The sequence below is a fragment of the Myripristis murdjan genome, chromosome 20 (assembly GCF_902150065.1).
Source record: "Myripristis murdjan chromosome 20, fMyrMur1.1, whole genome shotgun sequence".
Lineage (NCBI taxonomy): Eukaryota > Metazoa > Chordata > Actinopteri > Holocentriformes > Holocentridae > Myripristis > Myripristis murdjan.
In genome coordinates, this window is record NC_043999.1 from 28436609 (window position 1) to 28449617 (window position 13009).

Genomic DNA, 13009 nt, shown 5'->3' on the forward strand with positions numbered 1-13009 from the left:
TGGTGTTCATTTTGTGGCTGTTTTGTTTCATTTCTTTCTGTGTGTTTATTATTGTGAACATTACAACAAAGGCACTAAAACCTAGCTAACGTTCACCAACTATTTTTGGTGCCTAAACTTATATATCAATGCATCGGCCATCTTGAATTTTTCAAAATGACTACCTCAAAATGTGAATTTGCCATTATCTTAGTTTCTAGATGAGGTAGAGTTAAGATGGTACTAATTAGAAGAAGGTGCAGATGATTTAAGTCATAGTTTAGGGAAGTCATCTTGAATTTTGAAGTACAATGAATGGAAATGTGTTTTAAAACCTATTGGCTTCTCTAGACAACCTAAAACTTGGATGATATTAGCTGAACTCACATTTTTAGGACAGCTTAGCAAATGAAAATGCTGTGGGTCAATTGTGCTATATAATTAGGAATCATGTATTTAGGGTTATCTTGCTGATAGTGATTGTTACATACAGTGATGGAAAAAAGTTTTCGGACACCCCATGCATTTGTGAAATATTGCATTAGGAATCACTCTTAGATCTTCAAGTGCAATTTCTTTTAGTACAGTCACAGCCAAAATACTAAACAAATCCTAAAAAAGCCATTCAAAACTTAAAATTGATTGGCTCCATAAAAATACATAAGACATTTTAAGTATTGGGTCATTTTGGTACCAGTGATGAAGGTCGTTCTTTTTATTAAAAGACACATTTTTTGTTGCCAAGCTTCATGTCTATATAAAGCCAGCACATTTGAAAGTTCTTCAGACACAAAAATGGCTAAAACAAGGAACCTAATGCAGGAAACACGCCTGAAGATAAAGATTCTCAGCCAGGAAGGGTCCAGCTGCTGCCAGATAGCCAGGAAGTGCAGATGCAGTCCTTCAGCAGTTGGATACACTCTGCAGAAATACAGACAAACCAACAGCTTGGAAGACAAACCAAGATCTGGGCGTCCAAGGGTTTCTTCAGCAAGAAATGACCGCATCCTGATCCGCATGTGCAGGCAAAACCACCGAATGACATCACAGGAGCTTCAGCTGCAGTGGTCAAACCAAACTGGTGTCCAGTGTTCCACCTGCACTGTACGTGGCCGACTTTTAGATCATGGCTTAAGGTCCTACAAGGCTATCAAGAAGCCCCTGATCAATGAGAGACAGAGGTTAGCCCGGCGTCGTTGGGCCCAGGCACACAAGAACTGGACAGCCAGGAACTGGAAGAAGATTCTGTGGTCAGAGGAATTTGTCAAGAATTTAGTTTTGTTAGTTTTTTTTTTTTTTTGTAAACAATAAACAAAAAAATATAATTTGTATTTGTTTGTATCTGTCTAATGCAGCCACACCTTTTGAAACGCAAAAAAGATTTTTCCACAAATATTTCATGATAATATTTGAGATTGTGTAAAATTTTACGGGTGTCCGAAAACTTGTTTCCACCACTGTATGTTGTATTAGAGAGTGATGTACCAAAGACCTTAATTGTCTGAGATTCTTCATGGCCACACCAGAGCTGTCATGCCTGTCAAGAGAATTCAAGAGTCAGTTTAACACTGTAATTAGCCAAGGCACAGAGCATCAAGATCTTAGGCCTAGGCAGATCAAGAGAGATCATGACACAATAGACAAAATCAAGGCTGCCATGCTGAGGCATGGCAACCCACTGGCTGCTGAAGGTGACAGGCCCTAAATAGGATCTCACGTGTGTTTCTCTCAGATCCTGTTTTAAATACAGATTGTGGCTCATTTAATCTATAGTAGAGTTACTAAGAAAAAAAATCACTTTTGAGCCATGATATCCCTAACAAAACATTTCAGAATTAACATGATTAAGGTGTGTCTCATCACATTTTAACAAAGTTTGATTTATTGGTCCTGTAAATGTGAACATGAGATATTTTAAAATGAAAATCTCTACCTTGTGCTCTTCAAAATTCAAGATTGCTGCCATAAACTATCACTTTAATCATCTGTACCTTGTTCAGATTAGCACCATTTGATTTTGTTACCCAGAAAATGTAGGTTTATCCACCAGAATGAAAGAGCTGAAATATTGAGAAATCCCCATTTTGAGGCCACCATTTTTAAAAATCCAAGATGGCTGCTAAATTAACATCTGGGAAAATGGCAGCATCTTTTTTTCTGAGAGGTTATGCTATGTACTCTTTGGGCAAATTGAATCATAGGCAACTGGACTTGTCTTTGGAAGACGTTTCGCCTCTTATCCAAGGGGCTTCATCAGTTCATGCGCATCGGTCTTTCTAGTCCGCACTAGTCTGACAAAGACAGTGGGGTAAGGTCCAGGTATTTAACCTCTGTGGGAGTGTCCACCCAAATGCCTGTGGGTGTGTTCATGCAGGTGCTGGTTTCACTTGACCATTGTAGTGGTCTGGTGACGGACAGTCGTCAGAGTCAGGTGAAACCCTGGTGAACGACGATCATTGAGCACGTTTACATGCACACCTTATTCCTGTATTAACCGGAATATTCGCAATATTCCGGTTGCGCACGTGTCATGTAAACACGCACCGAACCCGATTAAGGTCATATTCCGGTTGGAGAGAATTCCGAATAAGCCCCCTGGAATATTCCTGTTCCAACCGGAATATTGGGGCATGTAACCACCTTAGTCGGAAAACTCCCCGAACCGGAATATTCAGTCATGACTGCGCATGCTCGACTCACAAGGCGTCTGTGGCGTCTTTGTTGCTATGGTTACCTGCAAGCGGGGAAAACGGCAGGGCGAACAGCAGCAAGAGCCAGGAGACTGCAGTCCACCTTCAGCTAATGAAAGACTTAAATATCACGGAGTATATCCATGGGAGAAAACATAGAAATAGCGACAGAAGAAGAAGAAAAAGAAGAAGAAGACGAGGAAGAAGACTTCTTCGCCTGATTTTCCGGCAGACCAGACGCCTATACGCGTACTGCTGCCCCCCGCGGCTGAGTGTGGCATTACGTCAGAGAGTGGAATACGCCGAAACACGGGGGCATACCAAGTAACATGTAAACGGAATATTCCAGTTGCCGCGGCGCAGTTACCTTAACCGGAATATTGAGCCGAACCGGAATATGGTGTGCATGTAAACGTACTGATTGAGAGTCGTCTGAGGTTAATTTGTTGAACCTCCTGGGTATCCTGTGGTCCTCCTGAGATCCTTTCAGTGGCTGCAAAAGAAAGGTCATAGAGCTGAACAAAGCCCTAAATCTGGGCATAGTGAATCTGGTTTAAAGAGAGGTGTAAAGTGTTAAGGTTTTAATATTTGATTTAATCTGGTTTAAAAATTAATCCTTCTGGTGGAATGCAGCCTATAGGTTTTCCACCCTAACAAGATTACAATTCTGAATTTGTGAAATTTTGAGGAATTTGGGAATTTATTACTGCAAGTAAATGTTAAACTGTGGTCATTTGATGGCTGGTTTGAGTAATGCATTTTAATTTTGCCAGCTTTCAGAGTATCCCTCCATGACTTACCTGTTACAATTTTCTGCACAAATCAGTGTTGTAACATTGTCACCTTCAGCCAAGGAAATATATTTGACCTCTCATTTAAAAACATCTTTTTGATTCACCCAAAATCCATTGGCCATTCCAGTGCTAATCCAAAAAAATAAATCAGAATTTAAAAAAAATCATGCCCATTGAACCGTTGTTAGAAGACCATCTTTTTCCTAAATTTTGATGACAAGAAAAAAAAATCATCCCAGCTAAACCCTGTGACTGGAGCACAAGTGTAGTAGTAAGCATGCAATGACACATGGTCCTTCTACAAAAGCTAAATCTGTATTGTATGTTCATGTACAGACACGTGTTCACGTGTTAATGTGTTTGCCTCACAGGAGTATGTTTCAGGCCTGTGTGTGAGTAAGCGTGTGTGTGATAGCAGCTGTGGAGTCTGTGGGAGGGAATGAGGGTCCTTATGCATGTACATGTGGGAGGCTGAATGGATTGGCATTTAGCAGATGCAACAGTTAAAAAGCTCCACATTTGTGATTCAGAGCACACAGCAAAGTTGGTCTGCATATCTGCTCAAGGACAACAAGCATCTGTTTGAAGCTTTAACATAGAAAAGGCTGTGGATTTTTTCCTCAACATGAAGTGGATGAGTGATCAGCATAAAGAGGGAAACAACAGGAAGAGGGAAGGAACACAGGATGTATTCTCTATTTACTCAGTCACAATCATTTCCCCCTCTTTTACAGTGGGATTTTGAAAGGGGACTCCTGGATCTTGAGATCATGGATCTAGGACAGTGGTTTCAAAGTGAGGTCCGGGGACCGCATGGGTCTTTAAAGAGTTTGCAGGGGTATACTGCCAAATGAGGAATAATTTAAAACTTAAGAAATCTGATGTCAATCCAGTAGCATGGATCTAATATTTAAATATGACATTTTGATCATTACAAATATAGTTTTCCTGGATTGTTTTTAAATTTGCTGCTTTCTATGTAGTGTTTTCTTTTTCCAGGTAGTTTTTCAAAGCCTGTTCAAACTCTAATAGCAGCGATTCAGTATCCCTGAATTTGACTATTTTCATGTAAAACCCCACAAAAACAAGTACAACAAGTTTCCCTTCCCATTGATGTTCTCATCAGGGTTGAAAGCTTCTGAATTGCCATTCATATGTTCATGGACAGACAACTCATAGTCAGCCGGTATAGTATTGGTCAGTTCAGAAATAAATATGCAATCAGTCATATCCATCATGTTAGAGCGGGACAGCACTGATTAGACCATATTTTTAAATAAAGGCCAATATTGGCCGTATATCCATTTAACTCTACATGAAACATATTCAGAACAAAAGTAATCAGTTGAAATCTAAGTATATTTGAAGTAAGAAAAAAAGGAAAGGGAGTCGCTGAGGTCTTGTCATGCCAGCAGTAACATGGTGGCATTCAGCTGTATGTTCAGCTGTCCTGTCGCTCTGTTCTGCTGGAAAACAGATCTCCCATCTGCTCTTTCATCCTCCCATCCATCCACCCCTCTCTGTTGATCTGTTAGTCAGTTTTTCCCTTCAGTATCCTGGCCAGATTCTTCCAGAATGGGGCAAAATGCTCAACATATCCAAGATGATCCTGCATGTTTCCTTTTCTAATTAATTTGACAAGTAGGCCTCTGGGAAGTGAATAAAATTGTAATGTATTAAAGTGCCATTTAACCTTAAAACTACATTTGACCCATAAAACATTTTGACCCCTCGAATATACACCACACAGATGGTTTTTAATTTTTGGAATACATTTTTTTGGAGTAAATGTAGGTGAACTCCAGGAAGTGTTTTAGGTCGATCAAGCTCTGTGGCGGAACACATCACCGTTCACTGGTCGGCCTTCAGCCTGGTTGAGGGCAGAGAGAGGTGCCTCGCTGAGGAGTGCCAGGTGTTATGGTTATGAGTGTTTATGATTCTTCAACCCTAAAACCCAGAAGTATGACCAAAATCTTACAAACTAGTAAAATAAGGTTGTAATAAGATTTTTACCCCACCTCTTTTTATTGTAAAGTCACGAAAATTAATCAGATTGTGAGGTTACAAAGCCATAAGTGTTACCATGCACTTTAGAAAGTCATATTCTAAAAAAAATCTCCATCTTGTTTCGGAAAAAAATCTCTTCACAGTCCTATGTTCTTCAATGGGCAATGTGCTCTTATGGCTTGTGTTATTTTTGTTATGACCAAACCACTGAGCAATAGTTTACATGACACAGGACAAGAGACTGGACTATTAACAAAGAAGGAGGAAGGAATGAGCGTATTTCCTTGTTATGTAAAAGAATCTGCCCATCTTAGAAATGTGATATATATCATATTAATGATATGAATATGACCATGGTAGTGTACAGTCAAGCTTAACTTTCTTAATCAAATAATGGGTAATCCAAATATCTGCATACCCAGTTTAGGATCTTATGTTTGTCTGTGTCTAGAGCCAAAAATAATACATACAGTATGTTTTGGATATAGTGAGTACAAGCTTGCTCATTTTTATGCAGTTATAAATTGTATACTGTATACTTATGATTCAGCAGGGGGAGTTTAATGCTCATTCAGGCGCTGTAAATGCTCAATTTGTCACGGAGCATTGCATCTGGGGAAAATGAATGGGATTTTTACTTATTTTACTTTGCTCAGTATATTCACATTGTGAATATTTAGAATTACAATAACATTTTCACAATGTTAAAGTTTTTATTTATTTATATATTTATTATAAATCATTGTTCAACAAAGAACAGACTTGGGAACAGTCTGACACCTGGTCCTTATAAAACTTTGTCCTAGTGTGGTAAAAATAATTTTGTACAGCTTCAGTCTGGTATGACTGTGACGTGTGTCATACTCCCTCCTTCAGTTCTGTTTTCATCTATTGCTTCTCTTTCCCTATTCCACATTCTCCCTGCCTTCTATGTGTCCACCTTCTCTACCAATCTGAGCCAATCCTGTTTGTTATTCAGGGGGACAGTGGCTGTTTAGAAATCTAGTTTGTTACCCAGTTTGTATTCCAGTCTGAAGTTGTTGCTCTCCTGTTCTTACATTTTTTGGTTTTTGCAACAAGATGAGGGTCAACATGTTGCTCATCTGGTTTCATCTCTGCAATCAATCAAATATGAAATGTGTTGAAGCAAACATATGGCCCATTGACACCCATATTACCACAGCTCTCTTGTGACAAGTGTCAGTTCACTGGATAAACAAACGACATCAGCGGGGAAATATGCAACAGAGCTTCTGCCTCAGTTCAGCAATGTGATTGCCACCTTGCCAGGAACTTGGAGTGTGCGTTATTCCAAGGGACACGTGTGTTCACAAGACAGTATGCTTTACACCAGAGCTATTTCAGTCAGCTGATGCTATCTAGCTAGCAATGTCACTGAAGTCAGCGGCATGGGGCTGTGTCAGTAAGAAGCCAAAAACCACAGTGAGGCAAGATATGCTGCAGCTAATAACTATGACAGGCCTGTGAGCAACCATACCATCCATCCATCAGCCACCTGTCATACAAACACTGGTGTAGTTAGTACTGTACCAAGACAGTGGGGGACCCTAGGCAAAAAATCCTTTGGGGGCCTTTGTATTTTCCCATAAATAGATCAATGCAGGTCCAAAACATGAACAGCTTGTGTGACATAAGACCATAAAACATTGTAGAGACACTTTAATGTGTCTTTATTTTCATATGATCACACCATTTTATTGAACACTTTGAAACCCAGGAGCCCATGGCAGAAGGTTTTGAAAGGTTTTATTGATTGTTAGTTAACTGTTACTTAATGTTTATTACCTGTTACTTAATGTTTATTATGGCATTATCTAACGTTAATAATTAATGTTGTACTCTTATTGTAAAGTGTTACCTATATTTATTTGCACTGATTGGCATTTTCCACGCAACACGATTATGTCCTGATGCTTGTTGCCTTTTGTATGTCTCTATCATGTGTGAATGGTTGGTATGCATCCGGGGATTGCAGAAACTGAATTGCCCTTTGGGGATCAGTAAAGTCTTCTGTATCTGTATCTGTATCTGTATGCAGGTACAAAGTACAGGCTATACCTACTTTGGAGCAGGAGGGTTTACTGTACTACTGCTGTTGGAGTGCCTAAAAAAAGAGCAAAGCTGCATCTAATGAAAATTTTATACAACAAAACATTCTACAAGCAAACTCTGAAATGAGATTCCTCAGCGCTGTGTTTTATGCTCATGTCTTATTCTTTCAATGACAACAGATCAGGATAGTATAAAGCAAAATTACCAAGCTACGCATGTTTGGAGTTTTCAGCATTTGCAGCCCTCTTATTCTTAAAACATTTGTAGAGATTGCCTGGGTTTTTTTCTTACTTGATAAACACTTATCAGTAAACACAAGTATCAGTAAAGCAAATATGAACTCTCATTATACACAGTGTTTAGATGGTAATAATTCATTTTCATGTCAAACAATTAGGCCTACAGGCTGTGCATTCCTCCATGCTCCACTGTTTGAAAATCTTCACAGTTTAGCAAATGTCTCCTGAAGCATTTCCCAGGCTTTGTTCGAGCCTGACTCCCGTCCAAGACAGAATGTGAGTGGGTGGGTGGCTGTGCTGTGAAGGCCTCTTTATACACACACACACTGCCTATGTGCAATGCGCACATAGGCAGCAGTGCTCCATACATTTCCATTCATTAGAGAGCAGGTGGAGAATGTGACATGCTGATGTGGTGAGGGAGGCATGTTGTGGTGCTGCATCTTTGCCTGTTTGTGTAGACCAGAGGTTTTCAAACTTCATGTTCTGGACGTCCAAGTTGACTTTCAATATGCCACGCACCCGCATTTGAAGTGATTTTATCCTGTTGGGAACTTTATATCAAGAAATTTTCATCTCAGCAACACTGACCTGATGTTCTACATATATCATTTTAATAATTAGAATCATTTTTCCAATTTTAAAGGGTTTTTGGCTAATTTTCTTGTCTTGTCTTTTTTTTTTTTTTTTTTTACAAATCTTTGTTTTATTGTTTGTTTTGTTTTGTTTTTTACTATGTTAAAGATTTTTTTTGCAAATGTTTTCTTGGAATTGTCTTTCTTTATTGATAAATTTGTGCTTGATTTCTTTCATTTGTGAAAAAAAAAATTACTTAATCCTCTCATTGTACATTTCATTCTCTAAAGTTTGTGAGAAACAGTATCTTTGAGCCACTGTGACACAGATTGAGTGTTTAGAGATTTCCACTGTAGGAGAAGGCAATGTCTGGCTGTGAAGATGTGAAATTAATCATTTCTTTTTGCACAGATTTGAACTGATCTGACTCATTCAGGATCCCAAAGATGGCAATCAGTGCATAGGCCTGTAGATGTATTCTAATTATTGTAGACATTATATCAAAATAACCAAACCAAACAAAACTATGGACAAAATTTATCTAAATTTCAGACACTCATAATTGTCTCATCCTTTCATCACCAATAGACCTCATTGTTTTAGACACTGTCATGCATAATCACAGGCTATGTCCCAATTCAGGGCCCTCCTCCTTCAAAGGTCACATTTCAAGACTGTGTACGTCAATTTTAAGGTCTTTGCACACCAAGCCCGTATTTTTCCTCTGAAATCGCTGCACATTTAACAATAAATACGACCTCATGTTGTGTCAATCCTGCTTACACACCAATTCCAACACTTTCGTCCATCATCAAGTTTTCAGAGCACTTTCCAACTTCTGTGTTTTTTGGCAACAAGCTTCATAAACTAATGGAACAATTTAATAGCCTGTCGAGAAGGTGCAAACACTGCGTGCACAAACTCGGCACTGAGGCAGCTCAGCGATCACACAGGACTGGATCCCCTTGGATCTCCTCCACAGCATAGAAACATTGTGACTATCAGCTCTGCACAAAACTGTGATAAACAGACTGATCCCAGGACAGCTGCTGACCAGGATCTGGTCTGTATGTCGCGCTGTTTTCAGGCTGTGCCCTGAAGTTCTGCACATCCAGTTGAAAGCCTGATCACAGCAGAAATAGAAATGAATCTATTCAACTTCTGTGGTGATCACCGAGTGTGCACCTTTCCTATGGCACAATTTGGATTGCCTGTTAAGCTCCTTGCAGCTCTTGATGCCTTCTCAGGACTGAATGGAATCAATGTTTTATTTTTATCTCGCATTTAGTCTTCCAAAGACCACACTCTGAATTAGCACACAGCATTACAGTGTCTGGTCAGTTCATCATAACTTCCTGTGAAGCCATCAGCTTTGCTCAAAGGTAGCAGCTAGCAATAGCATATTGATTAGGGCTGGGCGATATACCGAAAATTTACCGATACCGAAATTTATGACGATAACCGTTGTCACTTTGGTCATGTCGGTATGTTCGGTATTTTAAAAAAACAAAATAAACGTCGTTTTTGTCTTTTTTGTCTTTTTTTGGCTGTGTAGGTAGGCCAGTTCATGCCCCTTTAAGACGCTGTACTAGGTGTACAGCGTGTGTAGTCACGTGACTCCACCCCTCCAGTCTGCAACAAGAAGGAAAGAGACGCTGAGGAAACGGAGGACGGCTCAAATGTAGAAGCGGCTGCTGCTGCAGCTGAGGTAGTCAAAGTAGATTCAGTCGAGGAGGACTTGCTTGTCATATTTTATACTTTTAAACTTGGTTTGATTGTCAGTTGTTCAATAAATGCAACTAAAAGTATTTAATATGTATTTTCTTGAGTTATTCTCAGACAGCACAGAGTTAGAGTCGCACTTCTCAGGCATGCAAACTTGTCGCCTTTCGGCTACAATCGGCGTTTTTGTTTTTGTTTTGTTTTTTTTTTTTTGTTTGTTTTTTTGGTCAGTCGGGCCATTCACGTGGATCGCGTAGTTTGGAAGAGACGCCTGGTTTCCGAGTCCGATGGAAAGTTTTAACGTTAGTTTGAAGGAACCACCTTACGTTAAATTAGACCTTGCATAACGTTATGCTTCAAGCAAAATGGCTAACGTTAGTTAGCAAGACAAGCGGGCCATATGATGCTGGAATTTCCATTAGCAAGATAGCGAACTAATTAGCCAGCTAACATTAGCTAGTTCTAATGTTAATTCCAGCATGGTCTGCTTGTTTTGCTAACCAACGTTAGCCATTTAGCTCTAAGCATATGCTTGCTATGTAAGGGCCTAGTCTTCCAGCTAACTAGCAACTCCCGTTATAGGAGGAGGGGTTCCCACCTCCGGACCCTCGTGAAACTGTCACCTTTTTGAGGCCATATCGCCCAGCCCTTGTGGCTTTGCTAATTTGCCCGATATTAAGTTAACAAACATTTGTTCACAGTTATCCATGATGGTACCTTAATTAACATTAACCAAAAAGCTATCCTGATCTTTGGATTGCATTTTCTTGGTTGCTGTCTAACTGGTTTGTGAGTTCAGTAGCTAAGACAGACATCAACATAGTCACATATTCTATAAAACATTATTGAATAATAGGGATAGGTATTTCCAATTCTGTTTATATTGAGCAACACCTCAAAAAAGTTTGGAGATTCAATAAAGACAAGAATTTCAAAGTCTGTATTAACATTTACAGTATTAAACTCTGTCCATGTTGGCATTTTAGAAAAAGTCATTTGTGGTTCACTCAGGGGTGTACACCTGTGTATATTACATTTACATTTTTAACTTAATCAATATTACATTTAACCGAACTAATTATCATACAAGAGAACGTTATAATTTCAGTTTACTTTATCATTATTGTTTTGGTTGCTTCTTTTTGGTTTACAGAGTATCAGTGTCACTAATTTAGATGCACCTTGCTAAAACTAAAATCCAAAACTTCTGCTTTAGAGCATCAAACTCTTGGTTCATTTAATAATGTGGCTATTCATTCATTTGTTTGTTTGTTTGAATGTTTGAATGTTAACCTGATGGTCAGGAGACCATCTCAATGGCAGGAGGCTAGCAGTTAGTATTTGCAGCATCCAGCCAGTATCCAGCACTCAGTAACAATGAGAGGAAGATAGCACCACTACTGTGCTACAGTGAATTAAGATTTTTCGAAATGGGTGAACTACCCCTTTAAGACCAGTGGTTGTCTTAGCATAGTGATTGTCATTTTCACCCTGACCCTTGTTATCTCATCATTCACGTTTTGGGTGACAGCAACAGTTTTCTGGTTAGAAGTGTGGGGTTATGACTGAAGGGCTGGAGGTTCAGGAAAGCTTCTCTCTTCTCTCAGATATTGTCACTGAGCTGTCCTGACACAGTGTTCTGCACTGAGTGGCTCCCAGGATGAATATGTGTAACCCTGTGAATGTTGAACAGGATGTTGCCAGATAAGAGCAAGGAGCTCTGTCAAGCTTTCCTGGATAAGTCAGTGTTAAAAGAAGTATCCTCTCCCTTCCCATCTTGATCACAACAATGAAACAAGTGCATGTGATTGTTCATCAAGGTTGTGTGTCTGGCATCGAACATTCTCTTTCATTCATTTTCTGTTATTGCCAACCACCCCTCTTCTCTCTCTCTGCCTTCGTCTTTGTTGAAAATGATCATTGCGGATGGACTGCCCAGCTGGTCTGTTTGTATGGGCTCTATCTTTAGACTGGATCTGCTCAAACACCCCACTCCACTGGTTGCCATAGAAACGAGAGTACCTGCCTAAAGGCACTAGAGCAGCAGCTACTGGAGATGACTGGAGTTTTGGCGATGATGAGGATAACTGTTGATGAAAACGACTGTACTGTGAATGACTTGTCGTCTGTTTTCTGAAATGGAGTGTTTAGGGAATTTTGTGTAGTCATCGTCCTAACATCATAGAGCTGTGAAATGTAGATTTGAAAATAACCCCAACGTGGGCAGTTTAGCTCAGTGGTTTTCAAAGTAGGGTCCAGGGACCCCCGGAGGTCCTTGTGGGTCTTCCAGTGGATCCTCAGCAAAATGAGGAATAGTTTAATACTTTACTTAAAATGCTGTGAAAAAATTTGAGTGCAGTCTCACAATAAATATTATGTCAATCTAGCATCACTGATTTAAATATATGAATAAATGAAGGAATTAATGCATTTTTTTTTTTATGTACATGTTATGCCAAATTATTTGGCCCATCTCATCATGGGATTACAAGACACCATTATTAATCCATAATATATGATGTTAATAATGAGAAATGTAGTCTCACTGTCATTTTTAAAAGACTTTTTTGTTAAATTTTTGGTAATTGTTTTGCTAATTTTCTGGTAATTTCCTTTTGTTAAAAGCTCTGGTATTTTTATTTGTTAGCTACCTATTTTCCCATGTTTTTGAAAAAAAAAAAAAAGTCTTCCCTGGTGCATGATACAGTTATTGATGGGGCAATCAGGAACTAATATGTCACCTTGTGAGAAAATAGGAACTGAAGTGGAGTTAGAACTCAGAGGAACTTGACCTTTTGAAACTAGCTAATTAATTAAAAAAAAAAAAAAAAAAAAAAAAAAAATATATATATATATATATATATATATATATATATATCACAAACTGTAAGCAAATATAAGAAGTGTGTAGGAAAGGCCAAGGACATCC